The sequence below is a fragment of the Stegostoma tigrinum genome, chromosome 34 (assembly GCF_030684315.1).
Source record: "Stegostoma tigrinum isolate sSteTig4 chromosome 34, sSteTig4.hap1, whole genome shotgun sequence".
NCBI lineage: Eukaryota > Metazoa > Chordata > Chondrichthyes > Orectolobiformes > Stegostomatidae > Stegostoma > Stegostoma tigrinum.
The window spans coordinates 28,172,881-28,192,754 of record NC_081387.1 but is presented as its reverse complement, the minus strand read 5'-3'; positions in this window follow the sequence as shown (position 1 = coordinate 28,192,754).

Here is a 19,874-nt window from a genome sequence, read left to right as displayed (position 1 = left end):
GAGGTGTTCTGCAAAGCGGTCCCCAAGCCTCCGCTTGGTTTCCTCAATGTAGAGGAAGCCACACCGGGTACAGTGGATACAGTATACCACATTGGCAGATGTGCAGGTGAACATCACTTCCACATCAAGCAGAGGTATCTGATGTGGCTTCCTCGACATTGGGGAAACCAAGCGGAGGCTTGAGGACCACTCTGCAGAACACCTCCGCTCAGTTCGCAATAAACAACTGCACCTCCCAGTCACGAACTATTTTAACTCCCCCTCCCATTCTCTAGATGACATGTCCATCATGGGCCTCCTGCAGTGCCACCATGATGCCACCCGAAGGTTGCAGGAACAGCAACTCATATTCCGCCTGGGAACCCTGCAGCCCAATGGTGTCAATGTGGACTTCACCAGCTTCAAAATCTCCCCTTCCCCTACTGCATCCCTAAACCAGCCCAGCTCGTCCCCTCCCCCCACTGCACCACACAACCAGCCCAGCTCTTCCCCCCCACCCACTGCATCCCTAAACCAGCCCAGTTCATCCCCTCCCCCCACTGCACCACACAACCAGCCCAGCTCTTCCCCCCCACCCACTGCATCCCAAAACCAGTCCAGCCTGTCTCTGCCTCCCTAACCGGTTCTTCCTGTCACCCATCCCTTCCTCCCACCCCGAACCGCACCCCCATCTACCTACTAACCTCATCCCACCTCCTTGACCTGTCCGTCTTCCCTGGACTGACCTATCCCCTCCCTACCTCCCCACTTATACTCTCCTCTCCACCTATCTTCTTTACTCTCCATCTTCGGTCCACCTCCCCCTCTCTCCCTATTTATTCCAGAACCCTCTCCCCATCCCTCTCTCTGATGAAGGGTCTAGGCCCGAAACGTCAGCTTTTGTGCTCCTGAGATGCTGCTTGTCCTGCTGTGTTCATCCAGCTCCACACCGTGTTATCTTGGAATCTCCAGCATCTGCAGTTCCCATTATCTCCGGGGGCTGAGGGCGTGCGGGTACTGGTCTGACTGATTGGACACAGGCCCCGTCAGTCATAAATGCCCTCCAATCCGTGTGCGGAGAGGCGGGGCTCGTGTGCGGTGTAAATCGAATGGATGGAATCGCTGTCAATCGCGAAAGAGAAAAGGGTGATTGGACGGCAACGGGGGGTTTGGGGCGGGACGAACGGATGACGGCAAGGGGCTGGTCTACAACAACAACTGAGGTTCACAATACAACAAGCTTTATTTCCATGTCACCTTTCTCTTGCAGCGTCCCGGGAGAAGATGGGCTTCACCGGTTGTTGTTGTTGCAAGCCTGTAATTGCCCTTGATTTGCAGAGGTAGGGTATTTAACAGCATAGAAACAGGCCCTTCAGCCCATTTAGCCAGTACCAGCCATCCAACATCCATTTGTTCTAACCCCATTTAACCATACTAGCCCTGAGATATTTTCTAATGATCTTGTTCATGGATGTTTTGACACATGTTTGGAACAACCGGTTCTCCAGGAACATTACTGCAGTGCCACAAGTGTTCTGCTGGAGCCATTTGGCCCATCCCCTTATGTGCTGTGCTGTTCACCTGAATACTTATTCAATGCCCCTCCTCTCTCTCCCTCAAATGCAATATGTTCCAGATCCCCCACCAGCCTCTGGGGGAAAACATTCTTCCTCAGATCCCCACTAAGCCTCCCACTCCTTACAACAGTGCTTCTTGGTTACTGACGCATCTACTGAGGGGGAACACTACTCCCTAATCCACTCTATCAATGTTCCTCAGAACTTTGTACGCCTTTATCAGGATCCGCTCCTATCCTCCAGCCCCAACCTTCCCTGCTCCAGGGAAAACACTCCGAGCATATCCAACCTCTCTCCATCGCTGAAACGCTCCATCCCGGGCAATATCCTGGTGATCTGCCTCTGCACCACCTTCCAGTATCCACCACACCCGCCAACACAGTGTGGGGTTTGGAGCGGCACGCAGTACTCTCGCTGTGGCCTCACTAACATCACACACAGCTCCACCACCTCCTGCCCCACAGGTGTACTCACTGCCCTGAATAATAAAGGTCAGTAACTCATATACCTTCCTTAATTTGTTGGTCTGGCTGCATCCAATGATCTGTGGACATATACAGCAAGAACCTGCTGTAATTCCCATCATTCATCGTGGACTCCCTTGCCCCATTAGTCCTCCCGAAATGGATCACCTGCGATTGAATTCCATTTGTCCCTGTTTGACCCCATCTGACCAGCCCGTCCAGTTCATTCCAAGGCTTTCCTATTGACCACTTCGCGTCATCAGTGACCATAGCGAGCGGTGACTGGGAAGGGAGGGTGAAAAAGAACAGACTGGGGCTATTTTCACTGGAGCGTAGGAGGTTGAGGGGTGACCTTATCGAGGTTTATAAAATCATGAGAGGTACAGATGAGGTGAACGGCAGGTGTCTTTACTCAAGGGTGGGAGAGTTCAAAACTAGGGAGAATACTTTTAACAACCGAAAGAACTGCGGATGCTGTTAATCAGGATCAAGAACAGAAGTTGCTGGAAAAGCTCAGCAGGTCTGGCAGCATCTGTGAAAGGAAAAATATCAGTGTTAAAGTTTTGGGTCCAGTGACCCTGCCTCAGAACTGACGGTGGCTGGGAAAACGTCAGTTTGTATGCACAAGATAGGGAGGCAGATGGGGTAGGGAGTAAACGATAGGATAAAGATAGAGCCCAAAGAGAGAGAAGTGCAGTTAGATAGAAAAAGGAGCTGGTAATGATCAGGCTGGGAGGGTGAATAGTTGTTAATGGGGACTGTTAGTGACTAACAACAGGGGGTGTGTAATGGCAGGCTGTGGTAACAAGGCCTGGTGTGTGGGGGGTGGGGGGGCTGGGACATGGGAGAGTTTAGGGCCTAAAATTATTGAACTCGATATTGAGTCTGGAGGGCCACAGGGCCCCCAGGCGGAAAATTAGATTTTGTCCCTCCAGCTTGCATTGGGCTTCACTGGAACACTGCAGCAAGTCAGAGACAGAGATGTTGGCCAGGGAGCAGGGAGGTGCATTAGAGTGGCAGGAAGAGGGTAGCTCAGGGTCTTTTTTGCAAGCAGAACGTAAATGGTCTGCAAAGTGGTTATCTCGTCTAAGCTTCATTTCCCCCAGTGTAGAGGAGACCACATGGTGAGCAGCGAATGTGGGAGACTGGATTCTGGGAAGTGCAAGTGAAGTGTTGCTTCACCTGGAAGGTATGTTTGGGCCCTTGGATACTGGGGAGGGAGGAGGTAAACGGGCAGGTGTTGCATCTTCGCCGGTTACAGGGGAAGGTGCCGTAGAGCTGTGGAGAGGTGAAGGAACAGTGGATCAGGATGTCCCAGAGGAATGATCCCTGTGGAAGCTGGACAAGGGAGAGGAGGGGAATCCGTGTTGGTGGTGACATCTCACTGGAGATGGCAGAAGTGAGGATCTACTGAGTCTACTGGATGTGGATGCTGGTGGGATGGCAGGTAAGGACAAGGGAAACACTATCGCTGTTGTGGGAAGGGTGATGATGTTGTTGTCTGGTGTACTGACCAATGCATTGCAGTTCTGGATCATTAATGTTCTCTACAAACAGCAAAGGGTCCTGCACTGAACCCTGTGGATCTCCACTGGACACAAGATTCCTGTCACAAAAACACTTTTTGACCAGTCCTGAAGAAGGGCACTGACCCGAAACGTCAGCTTTCCTGCTGCTGGGCCTGCTGTGTTCATCCAGCTCCATACTGTTTTATATCTGACTTCAGCATCGGCAGTTCATGCTAACTGTTTTGACCATCACTTCCTGCTTCCTACAACTAAGTCAATTTTGAGAGCAATTTTCCAAATTACACCAGGTACCATGGGCTCTTAGCTATTTTTTAAAACCATTCTGCCTTCTCAAAATACATTGCAGAACTAACCCTCCAAAAGTGCTCCCTCAGCACTGACCCTCTGACAGTGCGGTGCTCGCTCAACACTGACCCTCCAACAATGCGGCACTCCCTCAGCACTGACCCTCTGACAGTGCCCACTCCCTCAACACTGACTCTCCGACAGTGCGGTACTCCCTCAGCACTGACCCTCCGACAGCACCTTCTCCCTCAGCACTGACCCTCCGACAGTGCCTTCTCCCTCAGCACTGACCCTCCGACAGTGCCCACTCCCTCAGCACTGACCCTCCGACAGCGCCCACTCCCTCAGCACTGACCCTCCGACAGCACCTTCTCCCTCAGCACTGACCCTCCGACAGTGCCTTCTCCCTCAGCACTGACCCTCCGACAGTGCCCACTCCCTCAGCACTGACCCTCCGACAGCGCCCACTCCCTCAGCATTGACCCTCTGACAGTGCCCAATCCCTCAGCACTGACTCTCCGACAGTGCGGTACTCCCTCAGCACTGACCCTCCGACAGCACCTTCTCCCTCAGCACTGACCCTCCGACAGTGCCTTCTCCCTCAGCACTGACCCTCCGACAGTGCCCTCTCCCTCAGCACTGACCCTCCGACAGTGCCTTCTCCCTCAGCACTGACCCTCCGACAGCGCCCACTCCTTCAGCACTGACCCTCTGACAGCACCTTCTCCTTCAGCACTGACCCTCCGACAGCGCCCACTCCTTCAGCACTGACCCTCTGACAGCACCTTCTCCCTCAGCACTGACCCTCCGACAGCGCCCACTCCTTCAGCACTGACCCTCTGACAGCACCTTCTCCTTCAGCACTGACCCTCCGACAGTGCCCGCTCCCTCAGCACTGACCCTCCGACAGCGCCCGCTCCCTCAGCACTGACCCTCTGATAGCACCTTCTCCTTCAGCACTGACCCTCCGACAGTGCCCGCTCCCTCAGCACTGACCCTCCGACAGTGCAGTACTCCCTCAGCACAGACCCTCCGACAGCACCTTCTCCCTCAGCACTGACCCTCCGACAGTGCCCACTCCCTCAGCACTGACCCTCCGACAGTGCCTTCTCCCTCAGCACTGGCCCTCTGACAGCACCTTCTCCCTCAGCACTGACCCTCCGACAGTGCCTTCTCCCTCAGCACTGACCCTCTGACAGCACCTTCTCCCTCAGCACTGACCCTCCGACAGTGCAGTACTCCCTCAGCACTGACCCTCCAACAGCACCTTCTCCCTCAGCACTGACCCTCCGACAGTGCCCACTCCCTCAGCACTGACCTTCCGACAGTGCCTTCTCCCTCAGCACTGACCCTCCGACAGCGCCCACTCCCTCAGCACTGACCTTCCGACAATGCCTTCTCCCTCAGCACTGACCCTCCGACAGTGCCCACTCCCTCAGCACTGACCCTCCGACAGTGCCCGCTCCCTCAGCACTGACCTTCCGACAGTGCCTTCTCCCTCAGCACTGACCCTCCGACAGCACCTTCTCCCTCAGCACTGACCCTCCGACAGCGCCCGCTCCCTCAGCACAGACCCTCCGACAGTGCCCACTCCCTCAGCACTGACCCTCCGACAGCGCCTTCTCCCTCAGCACTGACCCTCCGACAGCGCCCGCTCCCTCAGCACTGACCTTCCGACAATGCCTTCTCCCTCAGCACTGACCCTCCGACAGCGCCCGCTCCCTCAGCACTGACCCTCATTGTACCACTCACTGTCTTGCTCTCTTTCTGACTCTCTTTATCTCTGTCTGCCTGTCTCTCTCTCTCTATATTTTTCTCACTCATTCTCTGTGTTTCTCTCTCTCTGTCTGTCTCTGTGTCTATCACTGTCTGTCCCTCACTGTCCCTCTCTTTCTGTGTCACTGTCTGTCCCTCACTGTCTCTCTGTCTCTCTCTCTGTCACTGTCTGTCCCTCACTGTCTCTCTCTCTCTCTGTCACTGTCTGTCCCGCACTGTCTCTCTCTCTGTGTCACTGTCTGTCCCACACTGTCTCTCTCTCTCTCTGTCACTGTCCCTCACTGTCTCTCTCTGTCACTGTCTGTCCCGCACTGTCTCTCTCTCTCTGTGTCACTGTCTGTCCCTCACCGTCTCTCTCTCTCTGTCACTGTCTGTCCCTCACTGTCTCTCTCTCTCTCTGTCACTGTCTGTCCCTCACTGTCTCTCTCTCTCTGTGTCACTGTCTGTCCCTCACTGTCTCTATCTCTCTGTCACTGTCTGTCCCGCACTGTCTCTCTCTCTCTGTCACTGTCTGTCCCTCACTGTCTCTCTCTCTCTGTGTCACTGTCTGTCCCGCACTGTCTCTATCTCTCTGTCACTGTCTGTCCCTCACTGTCTCTCTCTCTCTGTGTTACTGTCTGTCCCGCACTGTCTCTATCTCTCTGTCACTGTCTGTCCCTCACTGTCTCTCTCTCTCTCTCTGTCACTGTCTATCCCTCACTGTCTCTCTCTCTCTGTGTCACTGTCTGTCCCTCACTGTCTCTCTCTCTCTGTCACTGTCTGTCCCGCACTGTCTCTCTCTCTCTCTGTCACTGTCTGTCCCTCACTGTCCCTCTCTCTGTGTCACTGTCTGTCCCTCACTGTCTCTCTCTCTCTCTGTCACTGTCTGTCCCACACTGTCTCTCTCTCTCTGTCACTGTCTGTCCCTCACTGTCTCTATCTCTCTGTCACTGTCTGTCCCTCACTGTCTCTCTCTCTCTCTCTCTCTCTCTCTCTGTGTCACTGTCTGTCCCTCACTGTCTCTCTCTCCCCCATCTCTCTCCTTCTGTTTCTCTCCCTCTCCCTCCCCCAGGACAGCGATGTGTCTTGTCCTGTGCACAGTCTGTGTACAATGCTCTGATGTTGCTATTGCTGGGATTTTGTGGTTCACTGGTCTTAAGATGGGTTTCTGTCTTCATTCACTGTTCACACAAAGTCTGACAGACAGCACAATGCAGTGAATTGTTTAATCATTTTGGATAGTGGCCGCTGTTACACAGAAGCAGCTTTCAGTGAGTGCCTGTGAGGGAGCAGTGACGGGGAAACCTTCAACAACACAGGGAGCCATGGGGAACAGAGAGTACACGCGTGACAGGATTGAGGGGTCGGAGTGAATTGGCCCTCGGTGTGAGAACAGAATGTGGTCCATGGAGGGGACAGACGGAGGGAGGGAGGGGACAGAGGGAGCGAGGGGACAGAGTGAGGGAGGGAGGGGACAGAGTGAGGGAGGGAGGGGACAGAGGGAGGGAGGGAGGGGACAGAAGGAGCAAGGGGACAGAGTGAGGGAGGGGACAGAGTGAGGGAGGGGACAGAGGGAGGGAGGGAGGGGACAGAGGGAGGGAGGGAGGGGACGGACGGAGGGAGCGAGGGGACAGAAGGAGCGAGGGGACAGAGGGAGGGAGGGGACAGAGGGAGGGAGGGAGGGGACGGACGGACGGATGGACGGAGGGAGGGAGGGAGGGAGGGAGGGGACGGGATAGAGGGAGGGAGGGAGGGGACAGAGGGAGGGAGGGGACAGAGGGAGGGAGGGGACAGCGAGCGAGGGAGGGAGGGAGAAAGGGGACGGAGGGAGGGAGAAAGGGGACGGAGGGAGGGAAGGGACGGAGCGAGGGAAGGGACAGAGCGAGGGAGGGGACAGAGCGAGGGAGGGGACAGAGCGAGCCAGGGAGCGGACAGAATGAGGGAGGGAGAGAGGGGACAGAGTGAAGGAGGAAGGGAGTATTGAGGTGGGAGGGAGGGGACAGAGTGAGGGAGGGAGGGAGTATTGAGGTGGGAGGGAGGGTACAGAGCGAGCAAGGGAGGGGACAGAATGAAGTGGCACTCGGTGTGAGAACAGAATGTGGCCCATGGAGGGGACAGAGTGAGTGAGGGAGGGAGAGAGGGGACAGAACGTGGGAGGGGACAGAGCAAGGGAGAATAAACCTGCCCCAAAAGTAGGTGTAAAGAGCCCAGGAGAACAGTTTGGAAAATTAACACAGTGTGGAGCTGGAGGAACACAGCAGGCCGGGCAGCATCAGAGGAGCAGGAAAACTGACGTCTCGGGTTGGGACCCTTCTTCAGAAAAACATTTTTCAGTACCTGGTCCGGTTCTGAGTTCTGTTCTCCTAGGCCAATCTCCTGCCTTTTCCCAATATCCCTGCCCCAGATTTCCCTCACAAGCCCCTTCCCTAGGTCCTCCCAGTGAACCTTCCCAGGCCCTACATGCCCCCCCCACACATTTCCAGGCATTGCCCCCACCTTCTCTACCCCTAGGGTAAGAAACTTCCCACTTTCTCACATTCCAGCTGCTTTCCCAGCCAGGAAACCGTCCCCTCTCCCCCTCACGAACCCCGCAACCCACCCCCACCCCCTCATCTCTGAGGGCTCTCGCCTTTCAGCCACTCTCAGCGTGGGCTGGCTGATCCTGTTCGTGATGGGTCAAAGTGAAACAGCAGGAGCTCCCTGAAAGCTGTGGGCTCTGCCCTCAGTCTGCGACGTCCTGTCTGGCTCCCAGCTTCGGTGAGACATTCTCTCCCTGAGCCCCCTCTGCACCCCCGCCACCTAAAACCCCCAGTTACACCCACGCCTCTCACTGGCTGCCCAGCTGATCAACAGGAAAGTTCCACCTATGTGAGGATCCTGCCAAAACACCTTCAACTGCTCCCTCTCTCAGTCTGTTCTCCCCTCTACATGTCTGCCTCCCAAACCCTCTATCCCTCCCACCACCCCCACTCCTCCTCCCCCTGTGTCTGCCTCCCACCCCACCATTCCCTCTATCGCTCTCTGCTCTCATCCCCCCACTCCCCCTCTATCCCTCTCTGTGTCTGCCTCCCACCCCCCCATTCCCCCCCCGTCTGCCTCTCATCCCCCCCACTATCCCTCCCTCTGTGTCTGCCTCTCATCCCCCCACTCCCCCTCTGCCTCTCATCCCCCCCACTCCCCCTCTATCCCTCTCTCTGTGTCTGCCTCCCACCCCCCCATTCCCCCCCCGTCTGCCTCTCATCCCCCCCACTATCCCTCCCTCTGTGTCTGCCTCTCATCCCCCCACTCCCCCTCTGCCTCTCATCCCCCCACTCCCCCTCTGCCTCTGCCTCTCATCCCCCCCACTCCCCCTCTATCCCTCTCTCTGTGTCTGCCTCCCACACCCCATTCCCCCCCCCGTCTGCCTCTCATCCCCCCACTCCCCCTCTATCCCTCTCTGCCTCTGATCCCCCCCACTCCCCCTCTATCCCTCTCTCTGTGTCTGCCTCCCACCCCCCCATTCCCCTCTATCCCTCCCTTTCTCTATGTCTGCCTTCCACCATCCCCACTACACCCCCACGCTAACTTCCTCCCCCTCTCTGTCTGCCTCCCCCGTCCCCCTTGGACTTCCCCTCTTTCCCCTCCCACTCCCCTGAGACAGTGACAGAAATGTTTATCAGTTGTGTCCAACCTTTCCCCCCGTCTTGTGCAGCCCCATTTGGGTGTGTCTGAGACACACTGACCCATGATGACACAGCGAGCGAGGGGAGGGGAGGGGGCATCCCACTTAGAGAGGTTGGGGGGGGCTGGTGGGGGATGTTTGCAGGGTGAAGGAGACCCACACGCTGCCGTTTCAGCGAGTAATACTTTATTAAATATTTCCACGACAGGTTAAAATCTGTTCTGGCAGACTGAGGGATCCACAGGGACGGGGAGAGGGGGAGAGGTCGCCAAGGTTTGGGGAGGGGGGGACGGTGGGTTTAAGCAGGATCCCATGCAGCCGACGACCAATCAGGGCAGCAGTTTCTTGCGGCTCTGCCAGAGATACTCGTGGACAGTGAGTGCGTCGACACTGGCGGACAGGGTCCGCGACGGAAGTTTCTGGAAACTCTTGCGGTCGGAGTTGTACTTGTAGAGGGAGCTCACCATCTCCCGGGAGAGCAGCTTTGGGCCGGTCCCCCACAGCCTGAGGATCCGGCCTGTATTGGGACACACGGAGTACAGCGCTCGGAACTGACACTGCTGGTCCCGGAACAGGATCACACACTGAGGGCTCTCGCAGCGCATCAGCTCCTAATCATTAGCAAATAAACACAACTCAACCACCAATGTTAGTAAAGCTCAGTGCCGACGCGCTGCCCCCCCCCCCCGGCACCGCACCCCCCCCGCCCGGCACTGACCCTCTGCCGGTGCTGCCCCCACCCCCGGCACCGCACCCCCCCCGCCCGGCACTGACCCTCTGCCGGTGCTGCCCCCACCCCCGGCACCGCACCCCCCCCGCCCGGCACTGACCCTCTGCCGGTGCTGCCCCCACCCCCCTGCCTGGCGCTGACCCCCCCCCCCCGGCACCACGCCCCCCCCCTGCCCAGCACTGACCCTCTGCCGGTGCTGCCCCCACCCCCCTGCCTGGCGCTGACCCCCCCCCAGCACCGCGCCGCCCCCACCCCCCAGGCGCTGACCCCCCCCCAGCACCGCGCCGCCCCCACCCCCCGGCGCTGACCCCCCCCCCCAGCACCGCGCCCCCCCACCCCCCGGCGCTGACCCCCCCCCCCCAGCACCGCGCCGCCCCCACCCCCCGGCGCTGACCCCCCCCCCAGCACCGCGCCCCCCCCACCCCCCGGCGCTGACCCCCCCCCCCAGCACCGCGCCCCCCCCACCCCCCGGCGCTGACCCCCCCCCCCCCAGCACCGCGCCCCCCCCACCCCCCGGCGCTGACCCCCCCCCCAGCACCGCGCCCCCCCCTGCCCAGCACTGACCCTCTGCCGGTGCTGCCCCCACCCCCTGCCTGGCGCTGACCCCCCCCCCAGCACCGCACCCCCCCCGCCCGGCACTGACCCTCTGCCGGTGCTGCCCCCACCCCCGGCACCGCACCCCCCCCGCCCGGCACTGACCCTCTGCCGGTGCTGCCCCCACCCCCTGCCTGGCGCTGACCCCCCCCCGGCACCGCACCCCCCCCGCCCGGCACTGACCCTCTGCCGGTGCTGCCCCCACCCCCCTGCCTGGCGCTGACCCCCCCCCGGCACCGCACCCCCCCCGCCCGGCACTGACCCTCTGCCGGTGCTGCCCCCACCCCCTGCCTGGTGCTGACCCCCCCCCCGGCACCGCACCCCCCCCGGCCCGGCACTGACCCTCTGCCGGTGCTGCCCCCACCCCCCTGCCTGGCGCTGACCCCCCCCCGGCACTGCACCCCCCCCGGCCCGGCACTGACCCTCTGCCGGTGCTGCCCCCACCCCCTGCCTGGCGCTGACCCCCCCCCAGCACCGCGCCCACCCCCCCCCCCCCCCCCCCGGCGCTGACCCTCCGACAGTGCCCTGGATTTTGCTCTGCGTCAGTCTGTGACTGAACGAACTCACCCTGAGAGCCGCTGGAACCCCCCCCCCCGTCACATTCGGGATCTCCGCGTATTTCCCGGCAAACAGCTTGTCGGCGCGTGGCCATTCACCGGCTCAGTGCTGTCCGAGCACGACAATCACCCTGGCTGTTTTTGGTGAGGGATCGCAGGCTGGGGCTGGGCCTAGTGGGCTAGCAGGGACCCGATGGGCCAAAAGCCGTACCTCTGAGGACCTACCTCGATGACGTGGGTGCGCTGAGCCTCGTTGGCCTTTCCTGCCAGACAGCAGTAAGTCAGGGCATTGTGGAGGATCAGCCGGTTCGTCTTGGTGCTGGGCTCACGGAACAGCCTCAGGCCTGGGTGGGGTAGAGACCTCTGTCACACAACGGGGTGGGGGGTCTGTGTCAAAATCCCCCTCCCCTCAAATCCATTCCCTGTCCGCATCCCCCCCCCCCCGCCAATGCCTTATTCTTAATCTTGACATGTAACAAGGCCATTCGGCCCACTGGGCCCATACTAGGCCCCGAGCGGAGTGGCCCAAATCATGCTCCCCCAGCCACCACCCAAACTAGTGATACCAGCTCCCACGTTAACCCCCTCCACCCGGACACCAGCTCTATCCACACCCCACCCTCCCCGCCACTGTGCCAGGGAACCCCTAGGGCTACTGGGGCGGGCGGGAGTATAGAGGTGGAGAGAGGGGACAGAGCGAGGGAGGGAGGGCAAGGGTGGCTGCAGTACCTGTCTGCTCAGCAAGAGGCACCGCTGATACATGCTTGTGCTCCCAGTTCCTGTGCGCTGCGGTCCCCCTCGCTACATGATCCAGGTTCTGAGGAAACCGCTGTGACCTACAAGGGGAGACAGAGAGAGGAGCCAGGGGGTTAGAGACAGAGAGAGGGGCCGTGGGGATGGGGGGGGGGGTTAGAGACAGAGAGAGGGGCCGTGGGGGTGGGAGGGTTAGAGACAGAGAGAGGGGCCGTGGGGGTGGGGGGGTTAGAGACAGAGAGAGGCCGTGGGGGTGGGGGGGTTAGAGATAGAGAGAGGGGCTGGAGGGGGGTGAGGGTTAGCGACAAAGAGAGGGGATGGGGGGTGGGGGTTAGAGACAGAGTGGGGGGTGGGGAGGTTAGAGGCAGAGAGAGGGGCCGGGGGGGTGGGGGGGGGTTAGAGACAGAGAGAGAGGGGGAAATCGGTGTCAAATATCAGGAGGTCCCCGCGGTGGGGGAGTTGTGCAGACGTCAGTGTGAGATTTGAGGAGGTGGTGCTGCTTGGTGGGGGGGGGTATCACTTACTCTGCCACCTGTAGCTGGGATCCTGCTGTGCAGCCAGACTCGGGGATTTGGCCTGCAGTAAGATCAATACTGGGTCAGAGACCACCCCCCACACATACCCCCACCCAGTCCCCGCTCCCCCCCACACCCTAACGACAGTCAGCCCCCTCCTGGTTTCCCCAAAGCACTGACATTTACCACCATGCCCCAGGCTGAGCCACCCGGCCCTCCACTCAACCGACCCAGGTCTCAGTGACCCCCGACCCCCTCCAGTCTGACACCCCCCCTCCCCGAGATCTCAGTGACCCCCGAGCCCCTCCAGTCTGACACCCGCCTCCCCGAGATCTCAGTGACCCCTGACCCCCTCCAGTCTGACACCCGCCTCCCCAAGATCTCAGTGACCCCTGACCCCCTCCAGTCTGACCCCCCGCACCCTGAGGTCTCAGTGACCCCCCGATCCCCTCCAGTCTGACCCCCCGCACCCTGAGGTCTCAGTGACCCGCACCCCCTCCAGTCTGACACCCACCTCCCCGAGGTCTTAGTGACCCCTGACCCCCTCCAGTCTGACCCCCCTGCACCCTGAGGTCTCAGCGACCCCGACCCCCCCCACCCCGCTGAGATCTCAGTGACCCCTGTGACCTACCCTCAGTGTCCAGCGAGGCACTCCAGTGCCCGGTCTCTGTTTGCGGAGGGATCTCCAGTCTCCTCCTCCTGGGGTAAACACAAATGTTTCACAGTAACACACTGTTGGGGGGGGGGGGGGGCAACTGATTTCCAAACACACCTCCCACCTCCAAACATACCCCCATCTTCTCCCCCATGGATTACCCCATCTTCTATCCCTCCCATCAATAACCCCCTCCACCCCCTGGTAATTACCCTCATCAATAAACCCCCTCTACCCCCTGGTAATTACCCCCGCATCAAATAACCCCCCTCCACCTCCTGGGAATTACCCACCAACAATAACCCCCTCCCCCCACGGGAATTACCCACCAACAATAACCCCCTCCCCCCCCCGGGAATTACCCCGCCATCAATAAACCCCTCTGCCCCCTGGGAATTACCCCCCCACCAATAAACCCCTCTGCCCCCTGGGAATTACCCCCGCATCAAATAACCCCCCTCCACCTCCTGGGAATTACCCACCAACAATAACCCCCTCCGCCCCCTGGGAATTACCCACCAACAATAAACCCCTCCCCCCCCAGGAATTACCCCCCCATCAATAAACCCCTCCGCCCCCTGGGAATTATCACCCCATCAATAAATCCCTCCACCCCCTGGGAATTATCCCCCATCAATAATCCCCTCCACCCCCTGGGAATTACCCCCCATCAATAACCCCCTCCACCCGCTGGGAATTACCCACCAACAATAACCCCCTCCGCCCCCTGGGAATTACCCCCCACCAATAACCCCCTGCACCCCCGGGAATTACCCCCCCCATCAATAAACCCCTCTGCCCCCTGGGAATTACCCCCCATCAATAACCCCCTCTGCCCCCTGGGAATTACCCCCCATCAATAAACCCCTCCGCCCCCTGGGAATTACCCCCCATCAATAAACCCCTCCGCCCCCTGGGAATAACCCCCTGCACCCCCGGGAATTACCCCCCCCCCATCAATAAACCCCTCTGCCCCCTGGGAATTACCCCCCATCAATAAGCCCCTCCGCCCCCTGGGAATTACCCCCCACCAATAACCCCCTCCGCCCCCTGGGAATTACCCCCCATCAATAACCCCCTCCGCCCCCTGGGAATTACCCCCCACCTCTATGAACCACTGCCTGGTCACAGGGAGAGCAAGTACTGGGTGGGGAGCTCACTGAAATACCTCCAGTTCCCCCCAGCTCACCCCCACAACACCCCCCCTACCCCCAGTCTGAGACTGACCTCTGACCTTGGGCTTGGCGCCTTGCCCTCTGCACTTTGACCTGCTCAACTCGCTGCTGTTGGCGAATCAGAAACCGTCTCCGTCTCTGAGCACGAGTCGCATCCTGGGGAAACAGAGAGGGGCAACGTCAGCGGGGGGGGGGGGCAATGTCAGCTGGGGGGGGCATCGTCAGCGGGGGGGCATTGTCAGCGGGGGGGGCAACGTCAGCGTGGGGGGGGCAACGTCAGCGTGCGGGGGGCAACGTCAGCGGGGGGCAACGTCAGCGAGGGGGGGCAACGTCAGCGAGGGGGGGAAACCTCAGCGAGGGGGGGAAACCTCAGCGAGGGGGGGAAACCTCAGCGAGGGGGGGGGAACACCTCAGCGAGGGGGGGGGAACACCTCAGCGAGGGGGGGCAATAACCTCCACCGGAGGGGGCGGGGGGGGGGTCTGCTGGGGTTGAGTGTCAGAGATGCAAACCTCTTTGCTCTGAGAAATGGTCGATGGGCTGAATGGTCTCTGACCTGTTCTCTCTGGTTCACTGGGTCCCGGTCTCCGAACACATTCCCGGTCCCGGCGTCTCCCTGATGTGTCTGGGTGAAGATCGGACTGTCCTCCTCTTCCCCGAGATCCTCTGTCCGTGATCCTGGAATCTGGATCCCAGCCCAACCTGACCCTGGGGTCTCCACGTCCAGACAGACAGCCCCCAGGACGTGAGCCAGATCCCCCGGCCCGCTCTCGGGACTAGGGCCCTCAGGGTTCGTCGCCTGCCCCTGACCCTGACCCTCTGCCTGCCCCTGACCCTGCTCTCTCCCAGGTCCGGGTGCCTCCTCCAGGGACCCCTCGACCCTCCGCTGCCCTCCCCTCCCACCAGCCAGCCCTGCCCCTTGGAGCTGAGCCTGGATCTCCCTCCGCCGCTCCTCCAGGAGCTCGCTGATCCGTAATCTCTGGATCCCGGGCGGATCTCCATCCCCGTCCCCTCCCTTTGGGGGATCCTGCTGCGGGATTTGCTGGGTCTGGGCCCTCAACCTCCGGCGTTCGGCAAAGCTGGTCAGTCGGGGGCAGCCCTGCCCCACTGGCTGCTCACACACACCCTCGCACCTTCGCTCTGTGCCCCCACCACCCCCACCAAAGGCCACCCCACCCTTGGCCCCCCCTCCTGCCCCACCTTCAGCCGCCCCACCCTCGGACCCCCCTCCTGCCCCACCCTCAGCCGCCCCACCCTCGGACCCCCCTCCTGCCCCACCCTCAGCCGCCCCACCCTCGGACCCCCCTCCTGCCCCACCCTCGGACCCCCCTCCTGCCCCACCCTCAGCCGCCGCACCCTCGGACCCCCCTCCCGCCCCACCCTCAGACCCCCCTCCTGCCCCACCCTCGGACCCCCGCACTTTTATGACGTAGGTGAAGCGACGGCTGAATCCTGGACCCCTGTTGGGATCTTCCTGCCCCCCCTGACCCACTGGGGCTGCTGGAACAGGACCCTCCTGGGCCCCTGCCGCACCATCGGCCCAGGCCCCACCCTGGGTGCACTCCCTACTCCACCCACACGGGGCGGCGGCCGCGCCCACCACTGGCAGGGGGCCGGCGGCCGCGCCCACCACTGGCAGGGGGCCGGCGGCCGCGCCCACCACTGGCAGGGGGCCGGCGGCCGCGCCCACCACTGGCAGGGGGCCGGCGGCCGCGCCCACCACTGGCAGGGGGCCGGCGGCCGCGCCCACCACTGGCAGGGGGCCGGCGGCCGCGCCCACCACTGGCAGGGGGCCGGCGGCCGCGCCCACCACTGGCAGGGGGCCGGCGGCCGCGCCCACCACTGGCAGGGGGCCGGCGGCCGCGCCCACCACTGGCAGGGGGCCGGCGGCCGCGCCCACCACTGGCAGGGGGCCGGCGGCCGCGCTCACCACTGGGGGGTGGGGGCGCTCTGACACAATAAAACTGTCCCGCAGCTTCCTGGCCCTCGCCCGCTGACCCCCTGCGGGTGACCCCCCTGGGGAATTGCGGGAGTAACCTGCCCATTCAGGCCCAGAATTTCCAGAACTTTCCAGTGACGAGTCTCTGATCTGGGCCTCAGGTCTGGGCTCTTCATGACTTCCACGGGGACGGACACAGAGACAGAGAGACAGAGAGACAGAGAGAGAGAGACAGAGACAGGGACAGAGAGACAGGGACACACAGGGACAGGGACACACAGGGACAGGGACACACAGGGACAGGGACACAGAGAGAGAGGGACAGGGACACACAGGGACAGGGACACACAGGGACAGGGACACACAGGGACAGGGACACAGAGAGAGAGGGAGAGAGAGATATTTAGAGATGGACACCACAATCACACTTGGATCACTAGTTGCTGGGTGAGGGTCCCATCAGGCAGGGAACCCCCACCCCACACCCCCCACCAGGGTCCCATTCACCGCTGGGCCCTTAAGGAGAACTCCTCACTGACACTCAGGGTCAGGGTCAGCACCGAAGGAGGGCCATGCCTCGGAGGGGGCACGACGCCACGGGGGAGGGGAGCTGGTGCCGAGGGAGCGCCGCGCCACGGGGGAGGGGAGCTGGTGCCGAGGGAGCGCCGCGCCACGGGGGAGGGGAGCTGGTGCCGAGGGAGCGCCGCGCCACGGGGGAGGGGAGCTGGTGCCGAGGGAGCGCCGCGCCACGGGGGAGGGGAGCTGGTGCCGAGGGAGCGCCGCGCCACGGGGGAGGGGAGCTGGTGCCGAGGGAGCGCCGCGCCACGGGGGAGGGGAGCTGGTGCCGAGGGAGCGCCGCGCCACGGGGGAGGGGAGCTGGTGCCGAGGGAGCGCCGCGCCACGGGGGAGGGGAGCTGGTGCCGAGGGAGCGCCGCGCCACGGGGGAGGGGAGCTGGTGCCGAGGGAGCGCCGCGCCACGGGGGAGGGGAGCTGGTGCCGAGGGAGCGCCGCGCCACGGGGGAGGGGAGCTGGTGCCGAGGGAGCGCCGCGCCACGGGGGAGGGGAGCTGGTGCCGAGGGAGCGCCGCGCCACGGGGGAGGGGAGCTGGTGCCGAGGGAGCGCCGCGCCACGGGGGAGGGGAGCTGGTGCCGAGGGAGCGCCGCGCCACGGGGAGGGGGGGGGGAGGGAGAGCTGGTGCCGAGGGAGCGCCGCGCTACAGGGGAGGGAGCTGGTGCCGACGGAGCGCCGCGCCACGGCGGGGGGGGGGGAGAGCTGGTGCCGAGGTGCGCCGCGCCACGGCAGGGGGCGGGGGCGGGGGGGGGGGGGGGGGGAGAGCTGGTGCCGAGCGAACGCTGCGCCACGGGGGGGAGAGCTGGTGCCGAGGAAGCGCCTCGCCACGGGGAGGGAGCTAGTGCTGAGGGGGCGCCGCGCCATGGCAGTGGTGGGGGGGTGGGGGTGTCGTTTCGCGCCGAGCGACTTACCACCTCAGGGCAGATCCCAAACCACCACAGTCCCAAAGTCAGGTGGGGAATCTTATTGAGAGACGTCAGCGGTGCAACTGTGCCGAGAGAGAGAGAGAGCGGGAGAGGCGGCGAGAGAGAGAGAGAGAGAGAGCGGGAGAGGCGGCCGAGAGAGAGAGAGAGAGAGAGCGGAGAGGCGGCGAGAGAGAGAGAGAGAGAGAGCGGGAGAGGCGGCGAGAGAGAGAGAGAGAGAGAGAGCGGGAGAGGCGGCGAGAGAGAGAGAGAGAGAGAGCGGGAGAGGCGGCGAGAGAGAGAGAGAGAGAGAGCGGGAGAGGCGGCGACAGAGAGAGAGAGAGCGGGAGAGGCGGGCGAGAGAGAGAGAGAGAGAGAGCGGGAGAGGCGGCGAGAGAGAGAGAGAGAGAGAGAGAGCGGAGAGGCGGCGAGAGAGAGAGAGAGAGAGAGCGGGAGAGGCGGCGAGAGAGAGAGAGAGAGAGAGTGGGAGAGGCGGCGAGAGAGAGAGAGAGAGCGGCAGAGGCGGCGAGAGAGAGAGAGAGAGAGAGCGGCAGAAGGCGGCGAGAGAGAGAGAGCGGCAGAGGCGGCGAGAGAGAGAGAGCGGGACAGGCGGCGAGAGAGAGAGAGAGCGGCAGAGGCGGCGAGAGAGAGAGAGAGCGGCAGAGGCGGCGAGAGAGAGAGAGAGCGGGACAGGCAGCGAGAGAGAGAGAGAGAGAGCGGGACAGGCGGCGAGAGAGAGAGAGCGGGAGAGGCGGCGAGAGAGAGAGAGAGAGCGGGACAGGTGGCGACAGAGAGAGAGAGAGAGCGCGGGACAGGCGGCGACAGAGAGAGAGAGAGAGAGCGGGACAGGCGGCGACAGAGAGAGAGAGAGAGCGGGACAGGCGGCGACAGAGAGAGAGAGAGCGGGACAGGCGGCGACAGAGAGAGAGAGAGAGAGCGGGACAGGCGGCGACAGAGAGAGAGAGAGCGGGAACAGGCGGCGACAGAGAGAGAGAGAGCGGGACAGGCGGCGACAGAGAGAGAGAGAGAGCGGGACAGGCGGCGACAGAGAGAGAGAGAGCGGGACAGGCGGCGGTGTGAAAGAGGGGGAGATGGATCACCATTAGTTAACAGAAGGTAACATACTGGAACACTGTGCCCAACTAATGAGGACAGAGATTACATCACCCTCAGATTGTAATCTGCTGGAGGGAGGGGAGTAGGGACTGAGGAGGTGACAGGGATAGGGAGGGGAGTAGGGGTTGGGCACAGACAGAGCAAGGAATTTGTGTCGGGTTGGGAGAGGTGACAAATTAATGGAGGGAGGGAGGTATTGGACGGAGGGACTGACAGACGGACGGAGTTGGGGGGGTACCGACAGAGGGAGGGAGGAATTGGATGGGAGGGAGGGTCCGACAGAAGGAGGAGGGAGGGGTGGAGGTTTTGGACGGCGGGACAGACGGACGGACAGAGGGAGGGGGGACCGACGGAGGGAGGGGGGACCGACGGAGGGAGGGAGGGACGGAGGTTTTGAATGGGAGGTGCAGACGGACGGACAGAGGGAGGGACGGAGGTTTTGAATGGGAGGTGTAGACGGACGGAGGGAGGGAGGTTTTGGATGGGAGGTGCAGACGGACGGACGGACGGAAGGAAGGTGGGAGGGACGGAGGTTTGGACGGGAGGGACAGGCAGACGAGCGGAGGGAGGGGGGTCCGACGGAGGTTTTGAATGGGAGGTGCAGACGGAACAGATGGAGGGAAGGAGGTTTTGAATGGGAGGTGCAGATGGATGGAGGAGGGAGGTTTTGGATGGGAGGTGTAGACGGACGGACGGAGGGAGGGACGGAGGTTTGAATGGGAGGTGCAGATGGATGGAGGGAGGGAGGTTTTGGATGGGAGGTGCAGACGGACGGACGGAGGAGGGACGGAGGTTTTGAATGGAGGTGCAGATGGATGGAGGGAGGGAGGGAAGGAGGTTTTGAATGGGAGGTGCAGATGGATGGAGGGAGGAGGTTTTAGATGGGAGGTGCAGACGGACAGAGGGACGGAGGGAGGGAGGTTTTGAATGGAGGTGCAGACGCACGGACAGAGGGAAGGAGGTTTGAGCGGGAGGTGCAGACGGATGGAGGGAGGGAGGTTTTGGATGGGAGTGCAGACAGACGGAGGGAAGGAGGTTTTGAGCGGGAGGTGCAGACGGAGGGAGGGAGGGAGGGAGGGAGGGAGGGGTAGAATTGTGATCGGGAGAGCGCTCCACCTGA